This window comes from Balaenoptera borealis (genome assembly GCF_965194805.1).
Source record: "Balaenoptera borealis genome assembly, chromosome: 1".
Taxonomy (NCBI): Eukaryota; Metazoa; Chordata; class Mammalia; order Artiodactyla; family Balaenopteridae; genus Balaenoptera; species Balaenoptera borealis.
In genome coordinates, this window is record NC_138860.1 from 9,859,074 (window position 1) to 9,876,740 (window position 17,667).

Here is a 17,667-nt window from a genome sequence, read left to right on the forward strand (position 1 = left end):
GACGTTATAAGCACTGCAAACATTATTATAACCCATATTATACTGAGTTACTGAATAGTAACATCTCGAGGTTTTCCTCATCTAGTTGAAGTATGAAAGTAGAGTGAGGGATATTGTGCAGTAAGGATCACTGCATTTCTAATTATAATAAGCAATGGGAAACTGTATTCAGGTTTTTAAATTTAATTTAATTTTTATTTTATGTTGGAGTGTAGTTAGTTGATTTACGGTGTGTGTTAGTTTCAGGTGTACAGCAAAGTGGTTCAGTTATACGTATACAGATACCTATTCCTTTTCAGATTCTTTTCCCATATAGGTTATTACAGAATATTGGGTAGAGTTCCCTGTGCTACACAGTAGGTCCTTGTTGATTACCTATTTTATATATAGTGGTGTGTATATCTTAATCCCAACCTCCTAATTTAGGATTCCACTTCCCACTCATCTCTCCCACTGAGACAGAGGGAAGGAAAAAGGAAATCAGGGAGAAGACTGGAAAGAATACGGGTGCACCTCACTCAGCTTAGAGAAATGAAGCGGGCCTGCATGACTTCGCTGTGGCTAGCCGACCTCGTTGGAGGAAAACTCATTTCAGAGAAGTCAGCACCTAATGCCCTGTTTGGAACTAGAATATATATCTGTACACACGTCTTTTACCAGGCTGGGGGTAAAAATGGCGTCAGTAAGCAGTGAGCTCAATTATAGTGACCCTGACTGTCTTTTGCTGTAATTACTGAATATCCCTCCTCTTCTGTAAGACATTTCCAAATTATTTCTGCGCTCCTGAAAGGGGTGCCTCACATAAATTGCCACGTGTCCCCTCCTCTCCTCCTCTGTCTTGCACTGCCCCACCTGCCTGGCTTCCTGTCTTGACACCCCCTTCCCCAGGCCCCTCTCTTGAGGGCGCCTCTCCAGAGGTGATAGGGGTCCTGCTAAGGGAGACGCGTCCAGATTCTCTTAAAACTGCTGTGCCCCATCTTCCTGGGAAGACACGCTGGAGCTGTGGATTTGGTTCAGAACAGGTTTAGGGAAAATGCCCCTCTCTCCAATTTCTTGCCTCCTTTGAACCACTCCTACCCCCATGCCACAGCATTGCTTGAAAGCAGAGATTCATAGTGTCTCCGTAACGGCAGCCCCTTCTGTTCTGTATTTCCTACAAGCAATTCCTAAAACTAACAAAAAACCTAACTTTCTCACCAGGTACAGGCAAAAGTCCAGATGCAGTCCACTGCTGGTCCTTTACATCCCTGGACAGTTCTTTTTTTTTTTTTTCCTGGACAGTTCTTTTCTCCATTGACAAGCGTAAATAATATGCAACCTCTGCTCAACCTACTGGTCAACTTTCCCAAATATTTATTATATTTATTCCAGAAAATTTATTACCTACATTTAGATTAATGATGACATCGCAGATGTAATAGATGAATATTTCTTTACATTTATGTAACAGAAGGGTCATTCTGGAGATTAAAAAATAAATAGTCTGTTCCAGAATCAAAGTCTACTGCTGGGACACAAAACTAATTGTGATATTTAGAAGCAGCGTTCCCCCAACTTCTCAGTCACATTTCAAACTCCTTGGTGTTCAGTTTTAGCTGTTAAATGAGAAAAAAAAAGAGAAAGACTTTAATCAAAGGGAAATGGAGTAAAGAGTAAATATTAGAGTGCAAATGTCATTATGTCAAGATCAGTGTGGCACACAAAGAAGAATTTTGATTAGTCTAGAACTTTTGGAGAATCTAGATCCGCTGAGACCTTCACTTTTAGTTGCACTGCAGAATTACAGCTTTTCTGATTACTTTCACATTTATACCTCCAGGCTGGCCGCTCTCCCGAACATCACACTCATGAATCCAACTGCCAACTCCCCGTCTCCACTACCTGAGTGTCTAAGAGGCATCTCAGACGCCTGGGTGAGAACTGAACTCCTGGTTGTCCCCTCTCCACCACCTCCGCATCTGGCTAGACTTCCTTGTCTAAACTCAGGGCAACTCCCATTTTTCTGTTCCTCAGGCCAAAAACCTTGGGGTCATTCTTCATTCTTCTTGAAATTTTTCTCTCTCCCTACATAAAATCCATCACTAATCTATGAGTTTCATCTTCAAGATGTATCCAGAGTCCGGTACTTCTTATTACCTCTGCAAATATTATCTTTGGACCAAGCCAGTGTCATCTCTCACCTGGAGTATCGCAACAGTCTCTTGTCTAATCTCCTGTTTCTTCTTTGGGCCCCTCTGACTAATTTCAACGAAGATGTTGTAAGTTTGATTGGTTAAAACCCTCCAATGATGCATCATTTTGCTCAGAGTAAAAGTCAAATTTCTTACAAGGGCCTGGAAGGCCCTTCAGATATTTTCCCTCACTTTCTTACCTGTTTGATCTGACCTCATCTCCTGCCAAAGCTGGCTTTATGGATGTGTGATCCGTGTTCATAGGGTCCCAGTGCATGGTTGAAGGACCTGCCAGAGCCATCTTGAAATTCTGAACAAGGGACCCCCCCCATTTTCATGTTATACTGGGCCCTACAAATTATGTAGCCACTTCTATCTTCTGCTGTTCCTCTGGTCACCCACCACCCTCGCTTTGACCCCTCACACTTCTGTAAACTCTCCTGCACCCTCTCCCCTCCAGGCCTTTGTACTTGCTGTTCCCTCTTCCTGACTCTTTGCCCCAGTGAGCTGATGTGACTCACGCCCTCAGTTTTTTCAGGTCTTTGTCCTGGTGTTAACTTTCAATGAGACTTACTTTGACCGCACCATTTATATTGCAAACGAGCTCCCCCGTTCTACTGACTCTGCTGTATTTTTTTCCCCGTTTGTACTTACGACCTTCTTACATGTGAATTTTTTTCTTATTTATTAAGTTAATTGTCTATTACCTGTATTTCTTCCTCTTGAATATAATAAGCTTCATGAAGGCAAGGATCTTTATCTTTTCTTTTTTACTGCTGTATACTGCGTGCCTGACACATACTAGGTACTTAAAAAACGTTTGTTGAATGAATGAATAAGCATTGGGAATTGATGACAGAGTCCCAGATGTAACCTCTGTAGTTAACTATATATAACATGGAATGATAAGCTATATATAGTTTTCACTGAATCTTGTGACTCATTTCATTCAGAGCAAATCTTTGTGTTGTGTTCATATACTACTTCTTTCACTCTAATTCAAAAAATAATGTATCAAGACTTAAATTCCGCTAAAATATGAGAGAATTCCACTCTATATAAAAATAGTCACCTTTAGGTCAATTTTGAAATAGAAAAAATTTTGTGGAAAGGGACACTGATGACTTTGCAACAGAAATATAAATACCTAGTAAACTGGGATTTCTCCCAATTTAATACAAACAAACAAAATACATACCTCTCCACTCCTCACATCCCCTCCTCCTACCTGTCCGTCGCCCCCCTCCGCCAAATAACCAAGTTTAAGTGCATGAAGAACTTTTTGGTGTGTAAAACTGAAACCGATGGGCGGTGATGGCCGAGTCTGGCCAAAACTGGAGGCAGAAGTAGCAGCCAGATCTGACTTGACTGAGTTTCACTTCCTTTAAGTGCATGTGTAAGTGCACGGCTCTCCTCACCCCTACATGGCATGTGCCCGGTCGAGACTCCATCCGTGTACATCAGCACATTCTCTTCCTGTCCTGAACCCTGTGCAGATGTTTGTCTGTCAAGAGATGGTAGGATACCAGCACGTCTCAGCCCTTTCTCTCTGGACAGTATTTTTGTTTTTCACTTGAACTATGTTGTGAGTTTTATTCTTTGAATCTTTACTATCAGGTGAAGATCTTGTTTCCCATTTTACTGAGAAAATAGAGGCAACTAGAGGAGAATTTCTGCAAACTCTCATTACCTTACATACCCGACTTCTGGCCTCTGTGCCCACCCACCACATATTCTACTTTCTCTCCTGTTACCACAGAGGAATGGTCCATGTTCGAGTCCAGGGTCAACTCCTCCCCTTGCAGAAAGACATTGCTCCCATGATTCTCCTCTCTCTGGAATTTTCCCCTTGCTAGCATGATCGTTTCCATCAGCATGTAAATAGGATCAAGTCCTTACTATTCCTTTCCCATTAAAAAAAATGAGACCTCTTGATCTCACTACCCCTCTTCAACTACTGCCCATTTTTCCTCTTTTTTCTAAGTGGTAAATCTCCATGGAATAGTCAACTGTGCTCGCTGTCTTCAGTTTCCCATTTCATCCTGTATTAAGTTCGTGCTTTCGGTATTTCAGAGACTGCTCTTGTCTACGTCACTAAGATCTGATGTCATTACAACCAAGATCTGTGCCCTGTCCGCCTCTTACCCGAAGTATGAGTAAAGTCAGACACAGTTGATTATCACTTCCTTCTTGGTGTATTTTTCGCTTGTCTTCCAGGATGAGCCTGATTTTCCTTTTACTTTACTGGCCATTTCTTTTCATTTTCCATCGCTTATTCCTCTTCATTGCCTGATTTCTTAATTTTGAAGTAGCCCAAGGCCACTTCTCTCTTCTGTTCTCACTAGTTCCTGAGTGATCTCATTCATTCTTGTCATTTTAATACCATCCATATGCTGAAAAGCACCTGAATTTATATATATATATCTGGATCTCTCCTTCTAACTCGAGATTGAAGTATCTCAACTTGAATGTTTAATTGTTCTCTCAGAATTAAGATGTCTGTATTTCCCATCACTTTTTAAAAATAATTAATTAATTAATTAATTTTTGGCTGCATTGGGTCTTCGTTGCTGCACACGGGCTGTCTCTAGTTGCAGCAAGCGGGGGCTACTCTTCGTTGCGGTGCTCGGGCTTCTCATGGCAGTGGCTTCTCTTGTCGCGGAGCACGAGCTCTAGGCGCGCGGGCTTCAGTAGTTGTGGCACGCTGGCTCAGTAGTTGTGGCGCACAGGCTTAGTTGCTCCGTGGCATGTGGGGTCTTCCTGGACCAGGGCTCGAACCCGTGTCCCCTGCACTGGCAGGCAGATTCTTAACCACTGCGCCACCAGGGAAGTCCCTGTATTTCCCATCACTCTTAACTTGCTCTTGCCAATTTTTTTCTGATCTCCATGGACATATGGAAACTCCATTTTCTAGGTGCTCAGGCCACAGTCTTTAGAGTCAGTCTCGATGCCTCTCACATCTTGTCTATAGTACATCCTGTTAGCTTTGTCTTCAAAATATTCAGAATCTGATTCCTTCTTATCTCACTGCCACTGCCACTAACCTAATCTAAGACATCATTATCCTTTGCTTCGATCACAGCAGTAACCTCTTGTCTAGTCTTCCTTTTTATCTTCCACTCCATCTCTCACCTTTAGTCTATTCTCAAAATAGCAGCCAGGGTGATCCATTTTTAAAAAGTTGATTATTCACTCCTCTGTTCAGAATCCTCCACTGACTTTCCATTTTACTCAGAGCAAAGCCAAAGTCACTACAAGGCTCTCAGCAGTCTGACCTTCTGTAATCTAACTTCATCTCCTCATTGAGTGCTTTGCTCCACCGACACATCTTGGTTGACCACGCCAGGCACATTCCCTTTGCACCAATTGTCACTCCCACTTAGAAGAATATTCCTTCAATACGTGGATGACTTGCTCACTTCATTCTTTCAGATTTTGCTTCAGTCTTTGCTTCTCAATGAAGTCTTCCATGACTACCGTATTTACACTGCAACCCTTCAAAACACTTTATCCTTCCTCCCTGATTGATTGTCATCCACAACAGTTATAATCATCTAACATTCTATGTATTTACTTGTTGCTTTTTTTATCGTCTTTCTCCTTATGCTAGAATATAACTCCCACAAGAGCAGATATTTTTGTCTTTTTGTCCACTGCTATTTCCCTGGTATCTGAGCAGTGCTTGTCACAGAGTAGGTGCTCAGTACATATTTGTTGAATAAGTAAATGAATATATTTTGTGCCTATTTGATTATATACATATATAAACACACATATATATATATTTGCTTATATACATACACAGTATTTGATGAGTAAAGGGGAAAAGTTACAGATCTTACTTTAGACCACTGAGAGAAGCTAGATCAGAACAAAGTGAGATAGAATTATTTTTAGTTTTTTTTTCATGAGAGACTATTTTGGAATATAAGTCAACCACTTATTCAGTCCTGCGTAGCATTCACCTACTACTTTCCTATCTAACTTCATTCTTGTCTTTTCCTAGTTTCTCCCTTGGTTTAGAAGGCATGTTCCATAACCACATTCAGTGCCATCTTTAATAGTTATTTCATGACAGTTATTTTCGGCTCAAGAGTGTGCATGGGTCAGCAGCAGGTCTTTGATACTGGCTGCTCATAAGGCCCATGCTGAAGAGGAGGCCATTCTGACTCTGCTCTCACTCAGCATGTGGACTACGAATGAAAAATTAAAAAACAGGTGGAAAATACTTGATGTTACCTAACAACTTGTTTTTCCATGATTGAATCTTCCCCAAATGTGCAAATACCATAATTCTCAGATACATTAGTCCAATTATCCTTTCCAAAACATGAAAATGATAAATTAGAAAAAAAGAAACTACAAGGAACTGATGAATGATCCATGTCTTTCCTGTAATCTCTTGTGATATATCTGAGTTAGCATGCGTCTGTATATTGTGTGTGTGTGTGTGTGTGTGTGTGTATCTCTGTGCATGACCCTAGTTTTTGGATGCATTTGAAGCTGCTCAAGAGAAGGGGACTGTCCATGAGAAATCCCCAGGATTTTGTCATGAAAGCTGAGCATCTGGTTTCCCTCATGACTCTCCTGATCCTTGGCCAGAAGTAAATGGCATAGAGCCCTTGTGAAAGTGACTAATGGTGAAAGTCTTTTAGTTCCTGGAATCTCTAAGAAGGCTTAACTTGGTATTCATGAGTAACTCCCCTTGGGACACCTGTACTCCATTTAAGGCGTGTGTGGAGGCCTGGATTCATCATGTCATCATTCAGTGAGTCCCCCAGGATGTTTCTTCTTGGGCCTATTCCCTGAAGGATTTCGTGGGTAGACCTCATACTCTCTTCTGAAAACTCTAGAGAACAGACAATAGTAAATGGCCCTAGAAGGTTCTCCGTTTTCTGTGGAAACTCTGTAGGTTGATCATGTGGAGGTGAATTAAATGGTTTGACCTTGATCTTTTCCTCCCATGGTTTTGTGATCTCAGGTTGATTACCACATGTGTGAAGACTCATCATTTGCTTTTCCTTTGCGTGGTTTCTTTGTATACGTTTGGTGCCTTAAGCTCCTTGACTATGTGCCTTCAGGTCTATCGATAATATTATATTACTTTTCAGTTCACTGGGAACTGGTTAGTGTCCGGGTTCGGTTGCTGTTAATGTAAGTAACACTTGCACTTGTGTATAAGTGACATCTTGCTCATACAAACAGAAAAGGATGCCAAACTTTGTCTATTATTGCCAGCCAGGCTCATAGGGATTCAACTGGGAATTTTATAAAATCAAGAGAATTCATTAAGATTGACTACACACATAATATGAGCCACTTGTAGCTTACGAAATAAATAGCTTACATATATTCAATTAGTAATTAATTTTATTTAAAAACAATTTATTAGTTCCCATTATGTTTTGGGAATTGTTCTAGACCCTGGAAGTAGAACAGAGATCAAAACAGATACAGCCCTGCCCTCCTGAGACTTACATTCTAAGGTAGTGATGGGGCAGACAGTAAGCAAATAGATGAATAAATGATGTCATGCCTGGTAGTGATACATGAGCCACGAGAGAAAAAGAAGTAGAGGATAATATAGAGAGTAAGGAACAGGTGTCAGGGAGAGTCTTTAGGGGAATGTTGTGGTTGAACAGAGACCTGAAAGAAGTCAGGATACAAGTCATGGGACTATCTTGGGGAAGTGCATCTGGAGAGAAAGAACAGCAGGTCCAAGGTTCTGTGGTGGGAGACTGTGACGTCATGGGTGGTGATGGAGGTAGTGGTAGGGTTAAAGTATTACTGCTCCTAGATAATGGAAGACCTTGTAGACCAACCTAAAGAGTTTGGGTTTTATCCTTAGTGATATGGGAAGTCACTAGATGTTTCCAAGGAAGAAAATGATGGGATTTTATTTACGTTAAAAAAAAATCCCTGTTTGCTCTAGAAAATAGACTTAGGTGAGAAAGGCATATAAAAATGGAAGCAGAGAGATCAGATAGGAGACTGTATAGGAATCTAGGAAAAATCTGATGGTGCTTGGTCCAGAACTAGGGCACTAGACAAAGCGGAGGTCATAGGAAGCGTCCAGATTTACAATAAAATCTGGACAAAGAGTGGCCAGGATCTGCTGAAGGAGTTGATGTAGGATGTGAGAGAAAGAGAGGATCAAAGAAGCTTTCAGGCTTTGGAGCTGAGCAATAGATGAATGATAACGGCACTAAGTGACATGGGGGAGGCTTGGGAAGAGGAATAGGATTGGATAGGTGGGTGGGTGGGAAGCAGGAGTTCAGTTTGATAAGTGTTACATCTGCAAAGCCCATTAGGGAGATGTTGAACACAGCTGGATACAGTAGCCTGGCTTTTAGGAGAGAGGAGAGGGCTATAGCTAGAAACCTGGAGGACACCAGCGCACAGATGGGACGTGGTGAGAACACCTGTGCTGTAAGTGCAGCCAGAGAAGAACCTCAATGTCGAGAAACTGAGAAGGAGAAGAAGGAAGAAGGAGATGGTCCAGTGAAGAATCAGGGAATAGGAGTGGGGAGAAGGACTGAAGAGGGATAGCTCTTTGAACAAGTGAAGAAAGAAAATGCTTTTCAAAGGTGGAGGCCTATATGTGTTAAATGCAGCTGATAGAACAAGAGAGACTTCCCTGGTGGCGTAGTGGTTAAGAATCAGGCGACACGGGTTTGAGCCCTGGTCCAGGAAGATCCCACATATCGTGGAGCAGCTAAGCTCATGCGCCGCAACTACTGAGCCTGGGCTATAGAGCCCGGGAGCCACAACTGTTGAGCCAGCATGCCACAACTACTGAAGCCTGCGCGCCTAGAGCCCGTGCTCCGCAACAAGAGAAGCCACCGCAATGAGAAGCCCGCACACCGCAACGAAGAGTAGCCCCCGCTCGCCACTAGAGAAAAGCCCCTGCACAGCAACGAAGACCCAACACAGCCAAAAATTTTTTTAAAATAATAATAAAATAAATAAATAAATAAAAGTTTTTTAAAAAAAAAAAACAACAAGTAAGAGGAGTATGATAATTAACCCCTGGAATTTGAAATATGAACGTGCTTAGAAGATAATTAACAAGATGTGGTAATATGTTTAAGTTACTAAAAGATCCTTTTCTTTTTTCATCCCAGTTCTCCATTGTATGCTAATACTTCCCTGTCTTTCTCAGTAGTCAAAATCCTATGGTCACCTAAGTGGCAATGATTAATTCTTCAGAGGAAGCCCTTTTTTTTCTTTCTTAACTAAACCTGAGGGCTTCTTGCTCTCACACCATTGCTCAAAATTCAGATTTTAGACTGTTTATCCATGGTCACACTTTCAAACATATTTTACTGCCCACCCTCTGGGGGTCCGTGTGTTAGAAATCGTAAGGTAACTTTTGAAAAGCAAATTCAATTTATCTGTCCCTACTAATGTCCGAATAGTGTTCTACTTCCAATTTCCTATTATGACCACTTGCCAATATTAGTCCAACTATGTGCTTATTCCTTGATATCTTAATGTTTCAGGAGTACCAATTTCTCCAGTAGGGATAGATTAGTCTCTAAGTGTATCAAAAGTGTTCCGGGTTGGTTGGTGATGTAAGTAGTAGTTCCCAGGGAAGGTTCATTTACCCTTCTCTTCTTTCCCAGTATTTCAGTCAGTAGCTTGCTTATGTGGTCACTGGTTATTCAGTGGGAAAAATGAAACATTACAGTTCTTCAAATGTTGAATAGGGAAACACCTTTAGAAAGGGCAAAAGGTCAATGAGTTTGTTTTAAGGGAAAGCACTATTTTTACCAGCACCTTCTCATTAATTGCCTGGAACACCGAATGAGGAGGAATTGGGAAAATTCTGTGTTTTAGGTGGTAGTTGGTAGAACTTTGTGGATTTTGGGGTGTATAGTTCATGTTATATTTCTGCCTGGGAACTTTCAGGGCACTGAAGGCAGAAAAAAACTATTCTTTTTTTTCTTGACTGGAATTTTTGAGAAATGAAAACTCTTTTCAGTATGTGACAAAAAAAAAAAAAAACAGCCACCACTGTGGGCACGAGCACACTGGTCGTTCTGATTTAATCAACTCAAGCTGACATTTTGAGCACTTAATCTGTACTTAGCACTGTGAGACCTCTTTATTAATTTTCTCACTTAATTTTCCCAACTATCCCATTACATAGATATCACTGATGACATTATATAGAAGAAAATTCCAATACCAAGCATGTTTAAGTTATTTTATTAAAGGCCCACAGGAAGTAAATGATAGAGCCCTGACTTTCTGAATCCAAAGCCCACGTCTGACATGCTGACCACCTAGGAGCTAGATAGACATATCTACAGCCAAGCAGCGTATAGTCCGATAAGCACGGCTCTGAACACACTGTTATGAACCAGAGGCAGAGGCAGGTAGTGATCCTTTGAAAAGATCACAGAGGTAGGTTTTCTGTGGGGCCTTAACAGATTAGGATGAAGGATCATGACATTCCTGACTTTTGGAGATACATAAGCAAAGGCATAAAATCATAAAAGTGATGACTTTTGTGACTGTGTGTAATACACCTCCATAAACTAATAAACCACTTGTTGAAAACCTTTCCACAGTGGAATGTCAAATCTCTTTGTATTCAATTATTCACCCATACGCTTCGGAATTGGACACATGCTGCTAGTGATGGGAGTTGCTAGTAGTATATGTATCCAGAAGCTTACTTGAATGATCACCAGCACAGGGACAGTTGGAGACATACCCTTGGAAAGCTTCTCAAAATCCTGGGCCATCAAGATACTTAGAGAACTGAGAGGAGAGAGATGGAGAAAAAGGGGAAGCAGTGGGACAGGTTGTCCCTCCTTCGTTTCTGCACTTGCTTGTAAACATCTCTTGTGCCAGGATTGATTACCCTTGTAATGTAACATCAGAAAGGTGATATTATTTGAAGGCCTGAAGTCAAGTCCAGCAAGATTAATTAATGTAGGAAAGAGTAAAGGGCATTGCAGGTCTAGGTGATCAGAAAATCCAGTCCAAATCAAGTCCAAACTGACCTTGGAGATTAACATAAGAAAGAAGGATGCAGCATCCAGGTAAAAAAATCTTCTTAGTAAAGTATCTCAATCTAAGCATCAATTTAGGAAGCAGGGATGGATAACCGTAGTTACTTACGGATGTGGTTTGATCCTGAGCCAAAACCTTTCTGCTGCAGTATGTATAGCATTTCTCCTTTCTAAGACCAGAACTACCTCGGGGGTGGGCAGTTCTGATTTTATAAGTGAACAAGAGCAAGCCTGAAGAGGTGGGTGGAATTCCCAGATTATGAGTTCCTAGTGACTCAGATCACTTTTCCTGGATCAGCTTTTCCAGTGGGGTTTGGGGTGCAGTCCCAGCGCTCCTGTGCCCTATTCATTTGTGCTTTTCATCTGTGTTTCCCAGGTAGTCTGATGTTGAAGTTGTCAGGCCAGCCTCTACTGCACACATGTTCCCCTGATACTGATTAGAACATCTATAATGTCGCTCGGTCTCTGAGCCACGCGTCCTGACTAATGCTCCTTCATGAATCCCATATAATTCATAGGGTTTTAGCCTCACTTCTACTTTACAGGGTGTACCATGAAAAGGCATCTAGTTACTGCAGAAGCTGATATTTCCCTTGATCTCCAACACCTGAACTCCTTCCTCAGCCACTGGTGGGTTACATCCTGTATCCTAACAAGATACTGTGTTAAGTATATTTTCAGGTACCTGTGCCCTGTTGCCTAGACTGTATTGTGAGGTCCTTGTGGTCAGGGAACACGAGCGTGTGTTCTGATGTTGTGTGCAACACCTAGCTTAGTGCCCAGCCCACCGAGGTCACCTGATATGGTTGTTACAGATGCATATTCCGGGGCCTCTCCCCCAGATACTGCAGTTTAGTCATTCCAGGGTGGAGCCCCAGAACGTACTTTTTCTAAGCCAGTTCTCTCTGGGGATCATGATTATACTTTGAAAAACACTTGAGTCAGTAGTAAGAGCTCAAATAACACATATGGAGGGATTATTGATGCACAGGGAATAAGTGGTGGAAAAAGCAAAGAAAATTAAGAGGTGTGATGTAATGTTTTCTGTAATACGTACTGGCTCTCTTGGTTGGCGTGCTGTCGAGTGTTGCTACTTTGGTGGTAAAGTTCAAAACGTTCCTTCGTGCAAAGTCACCCTTTCACAGTTAACTCACCTCCCTACTCCACGTCCACTTGCTGGATTCACTCTTTCCTATCTTTCAAATTGTGACTTAAACGTCACTTCCTCAGAGCCTGTCCCTAACTTCTTGAAGCACTTGGAGTAGACCTTTCCCCCATGCAGCCCTTATCCTGTTGTAGCGCCTATTTCAATAGTCAATTTTTTGTAAAGACCCATCTACAAGTCACCCTTAATGTGCAGATGGGAAAGCTGAGATCTAGAAAACTGTCTATTTCAAGATGCCATAGGTGATCAGTGGCAGTGTCTGCCCATCTTCTCACCCCGGGTCTAGCATGTGTTCTTCTAAAGGACATTGTATACACGAGGTAATCAAACCGCTACAGCAGCTTTGTCTGTGTCTTTAGAATTAAGGAAAGGATCCCATGATTAGTAACTCACAAACTCCACATTTCCGGAACTATGTCTTGGAAAAGTTCATAATGTGTATCTTTTTCTTGTTGATTTCAGACTGTATTTTGGTTCTGCTGACACTGGGCCGCATAGTGTGGTGCTCTGTCAACCCCCCAATAGCAGCTGTTGAGGAAGGCTCTTTTTAGGGAGAAATGGCTTCCCTTCTCCTATATAGGATTATGTGGACAGAGTCTAAGCTTTGGATTGAAACATATAGCAGGATGACAGGACATGTTCAGAGAGAATTCATACTTTCTTGGCGAGGTCTATACTTTCAGTGGTGGTGGGGGTTTTCTTACACTCATCTTTGGTGTCTGTGTGAACAAAACCACCAATTCTTTCTCCACAACTGACAGAACCTCACTCATACGGAATGGTTAACAACCGTCAACTTGCTTATCACAATATTCTACTCATACAGTATGATCAGTTTTGAAACTTAGGGTAGTTTTATTGATCACTTATGAAGGTCTCTTAGAGATCTAAAGTTTCTAATTATGGTAATTTCTGTATATTTTTTGGTCTCAAGAATTCTTGATTAAAAGATTTAATAAAACACAGTGTTACCAAAGCCCGTATTCATCTTTCTGTTTAGAGTTTTGTTCCATAAATTTTTGGGGGGGATGGAATATTTTATTTGGCATGGACATGAGGAAATGAGTAGGGGTCTTTCGGTGTCTGATCTACTAAAGTAGGCTATATTAAAAAAAAGACTACAGATCGATACTATGAATTATGGTGCCTCATTACTTATGGATTTCATTTCTCTCAGTTGGTTCAGTGTTAAAGAATTTTACAGTCCAATAAGGTTATATGGTAGATAAAGTCATGTGACTTACTACCGAATCCAAGAAAGACTATTCTGCTGCCCACCTGTGTTTTTTTTTAGCAGATATGAGTAAGAGCTGAAGAGGTAACCCCAGAGCCACCTTATCAAGTTCAGGACCAGATCGGGGAAGGTGAGATATAGTCAAATTTAACCTTACCCTTGGGTGACCTAGGCTCTGTGATCATGCAAATCTGAACCTTAGAGCATGGCTCCACCTGGTTTCTGCCCAAGTGGGTGGCAGCCATCCTAGAGCTGTCAAACCGACTTTATTGAACTGAATAGTTAAGAGGGAAAGCTCAATTGGTCCTAATCACGTTCAGGGAATGAGATGTGCTAGCCCTGCAGCTGTCTGGGCTCCCCGTCTGTGTGATGTTATAATATCTATATGATACATCAGAATGAATGCCATGTCACTCAGTTCTCCAGTTATGTCATTTTCATAATTGGCCAGATGAATCTTGGTCTTACTCCTGCCGGAAGAGGCAATGCCCAAGAATGAAAACTGAACAAACTCATATCCTCACTGACACTGACCCACCTGGGTTTAGTATATTGATGACACGTGCATAGGAAGTTGCACAGTGCAAAGAAGGCCACACCATCAAGCTTGAAACCAGCCAGCCGAGAGTTCCTCTGGGTAGGCAGTTCAATGCCCTGAAATTCTGAAAATGAATAATGCACTGTATAGCACTATTTTCTGGGGTAAATGGTGGGCTTCATGATCTACATTTTAAACCCATGCCAAGAATTTGAATGTTACAAGGAATCACAGGGGGGGGGGGGGAGAGGAAAAGCCTGAATTCTGAAAAGTGAGAAACAAATTTTTAACTTGAAAACCAGAAAGTTCCAAAAGAGTGACAATGTTATATTCAGTAGCCATAATACAACTAGTTTAAATACAAAGTGGCATATAATCTAGGCCTATAGAACATTCCTTCACACCTTACTAAATAGATACTGAACAAGCTATTTAGAGAATATATTCATCTGAAGAAATGCCAAATGATTAGCATCATGGGAACCTCTCATCTCTCCCCACATACTTGGTCCTACCTCTAATTCCTGCTCTTTCTCCTGCACACAGTGTCCAGGTTTATCACATCATTCTGCTGATGAGAAGTATTCAGTGGCTCAGCAGTACCTGTGGAAGGAAGTCTGAACTCCTTGGCTTTGCATTCATGTTCTCGCTAGTCTGATTTCCTCCTGATTCTCAGCCCTAGTTCTTATTCTTCTTCTGCCTCAGCCAAGTCCAATCCTGTTTCCTAAACTTCCCTAAAGCTTTCCCACTTTCCCACTCCTCTGCCTTTGATCCACTCTCCTTTCCCCCCTATTCTTATTCCTCTTTCTCTTATTCTTCTGTTTTATCCGACTGGTTCTCTTTTCCAAAGCTCACATCAAGTACGATTTCTTTCTAGATTGCTCTAACTCATAATTATGGTTATTTAACTCTATACATATCTCTGATTATCAACATCAGTCATTTGGAAATGTATTGTGTGTGCCTGGTTTTGCTACTTCTTTTTTTCACGTGCCTAAAACTTCCTCCACCAACTGGATTGCAAATTCCTTGAGGATTAGAAGCATATTTTGAATATCTTCTTCTCTCTACAGTATCTAAAGAGTACTATGCAAATAATAGGTATCCAGAATATAATTTCATCTAGAATAGTTTTGGGTAGCTTAATTTAAATAAAAATTGCTGAATCGTTTACCACCAAACTGTCATACAATTATAAGTTTCGATCTGAGATTCTCAGAGATGCTGTTTGTTTAAGCCCAGCATCTTTTGGCTTTGTTATACATTTTAACAGATAGTGTCCCCACGGCTTGTCAATAGAAACATGTCCTACATTAATGTGGGTGACCTCACTAAGTTCCTTTGCTGTGTCTTGTACAAGTTTTATGTGTTGCATCGGGAAAAGCAAATGATTGCTGAGATGAGTAATACAGAACTTCACAGGTTAATCAGTCTTCCTATTCCGGAAACAAAGCCTTACACGCATGGCTCACTGACACCACAGTCTGCAAAAGGAAGTGTGGAGCTAGGTGTCTGCAGTCTCTGTTCAACATGCGTGTCCCACACAATCACAGGGTCCTTATAAAACCACCTGTATCCGTTCTCATACACCACGTCTCGCCGTTGTGTTGATCATTACTGACAGCTGCTCTTTTTTTTTAAGCTTCTGAGCTCTCCTGTGGCCATGTGAGATGTGGTGGGAAGTAAAGTAAATGCCACTTGAAAGGGAATCATCCCCGATATAACTTTTATATACCATCAAAAAGAGTTACTCGATTCTGTATCCATGTCCTCCTCTAGACTTGGAGTTCTTTGAAGGTAGAGCTGTTTCTTATCTATTTCTTCGGCACCTCCAGCACAGGGCCTGAAAGGTTGTGGGTGCTCAGCGAATGTTTATTGGATGAATGTTTGGAGAAAGAATGAAGCAATCAAGGAAGTGTATATGGGAGGTGAAGGAAATTAGTACCAGTCCCACAACCAGTGCATCACTTGACAACTGTTTGCTAAGGGCTTATCTGTGAGCTGTGGTCTTCAAAGAATGCAGAGGAAGTATGATAGAACAAGCTCATGAAAGCTCACTTTTTACCCAATTTAAAATGAAAGGCAGTGGAAACAGCAAGTAGGAGGAAAAAGAGTTGTCTATTCTCCCCTAATTCCTTTACTGAGTGCTGACCTTGTATGGATGGTCTTAGATCGTTGAATCCTTGTTTCTTCACTTTATCCATTATTCTAGAAGACAAAACTGGTGGTTTGTTTGGCCTTCTTAATGCTTAAAAAAATAGAAAAAAATTCTATTGATACATCAATATTCAGATGTCTGTCTATTCTTGAAAAATATCCAGCAATAGTGAGTCAGCATTTCTGCATAGCAATGATTATCTGAACAGGAGCTGCAACTGTTAAGTAGGGCATGTGGATAATATTTGTAGGCTGTCACTATATACATTTTGAGGCACATGGAACTATACATTCACAGTTTGCATTACACACAGAGGTTGAAGGATTCTTTTTTTAAAATTCATTTTATTGAAGTATAGTTGATTTACAATGTTGTGTTAACTTCTACTATACAACAAAGTGATTCAGTTATACATATATATGTTATTTTTCATATTCTTTTCCATTATCACAGGATATTGAGTATACTTCCCTGTGCTATACAGTAGGACCTTTTTGTTTATCCATTCTGTATATAATAGTTTCCATCTGCTAATCCCAAACTCCCACTCCTTCCCTCCTCCACACTCCTCCCCCTTGACAACCACAAGTCTGTTCTCTGTCTGTGAGTCTGTTTCTGTTTAATAAATAAGTTCATTTGTCTCATATTTTAGATTCCACCTCTAAGTGATATAATATGTTATTTGTCTTTCTCTGTCTGACTTAACTTCACTTAGTATGATAATCTCTAGGTCCATCCATGTTGCTGCAAATGGCATTAGTTCATTCTTTTTTTATGTCTGAGTAATATTCCATTGTGTATATATATATATATATATATATATATATATATATGTGTGTATATATATATATATACCATATGTTCTTTATCCATTCATCTGTCAATGGACATTTAGGTTGTTTCCATGTCTTGGCTATTGTGAACAGTGTTGCTATGAACATAGAGGTGTAAGGATCTTTTTGAATTATGGTTTTGTCCAGATATATGACCAGGAGTGGGATTGCTGGGTCATATGGTAATTCTATTTTTAGTTTTTTGAGGAACCTCCATACTGTTTTCCATAGTGGCTGTACCAATTTACATTCCCACCAACAGTGTAGGAGGGTTAAGAAGTCTTAATTAAGTTTAGAATGAGAGGGGGTATGGAGGGTGAGTAACACATGACTCATCTTTAATTTAGCTGTGTACCTCAGCTAGGTATAACAGAAACGGCATCAAATTTGGGTGTTTTTTGGTTTTGTTTGTTTGTTTGTTTTACTAAGTTTGCCACCACTTAGCTGTGTCAATGTCTCTAAACACTTTGGACCTTATTCTGTTCATTTGTTGAATGAGGTCACTTGATGGTCACTAAGACTGCTTTCAGTTTTACCATTTTCTG

The 17,667-nt window shown here is 40.8% G+C and overlaps 1 protein-coding gene across 2 annotated transcripts in view; it reads left to right on the top strand.

The window, feature by feature from the left end:
* The window catches only part of LOC309630376 (uncharacterized protein), a gene marked incomplete at its 5' end in the record, with an annotated part of 1,321,579 nt that overhangs the window by 269,249 nt on the left and 1,034,663 nt on the right, over positions 1 to 17,667 (top strand). The window contains one exon of one of the 2 annotated variants that reach the window (XM_082395557.1): positions 1,820 to 16,987. The exons of the other annotated variant lie outside the window; for it this stretch is intronic. Of the gene's footprint in view, positions 1 to 1,819; positions 16,988 to 17,667 lie in introns of those variants that run through there. 2 annotated transcript variants of the gene reach the window in all.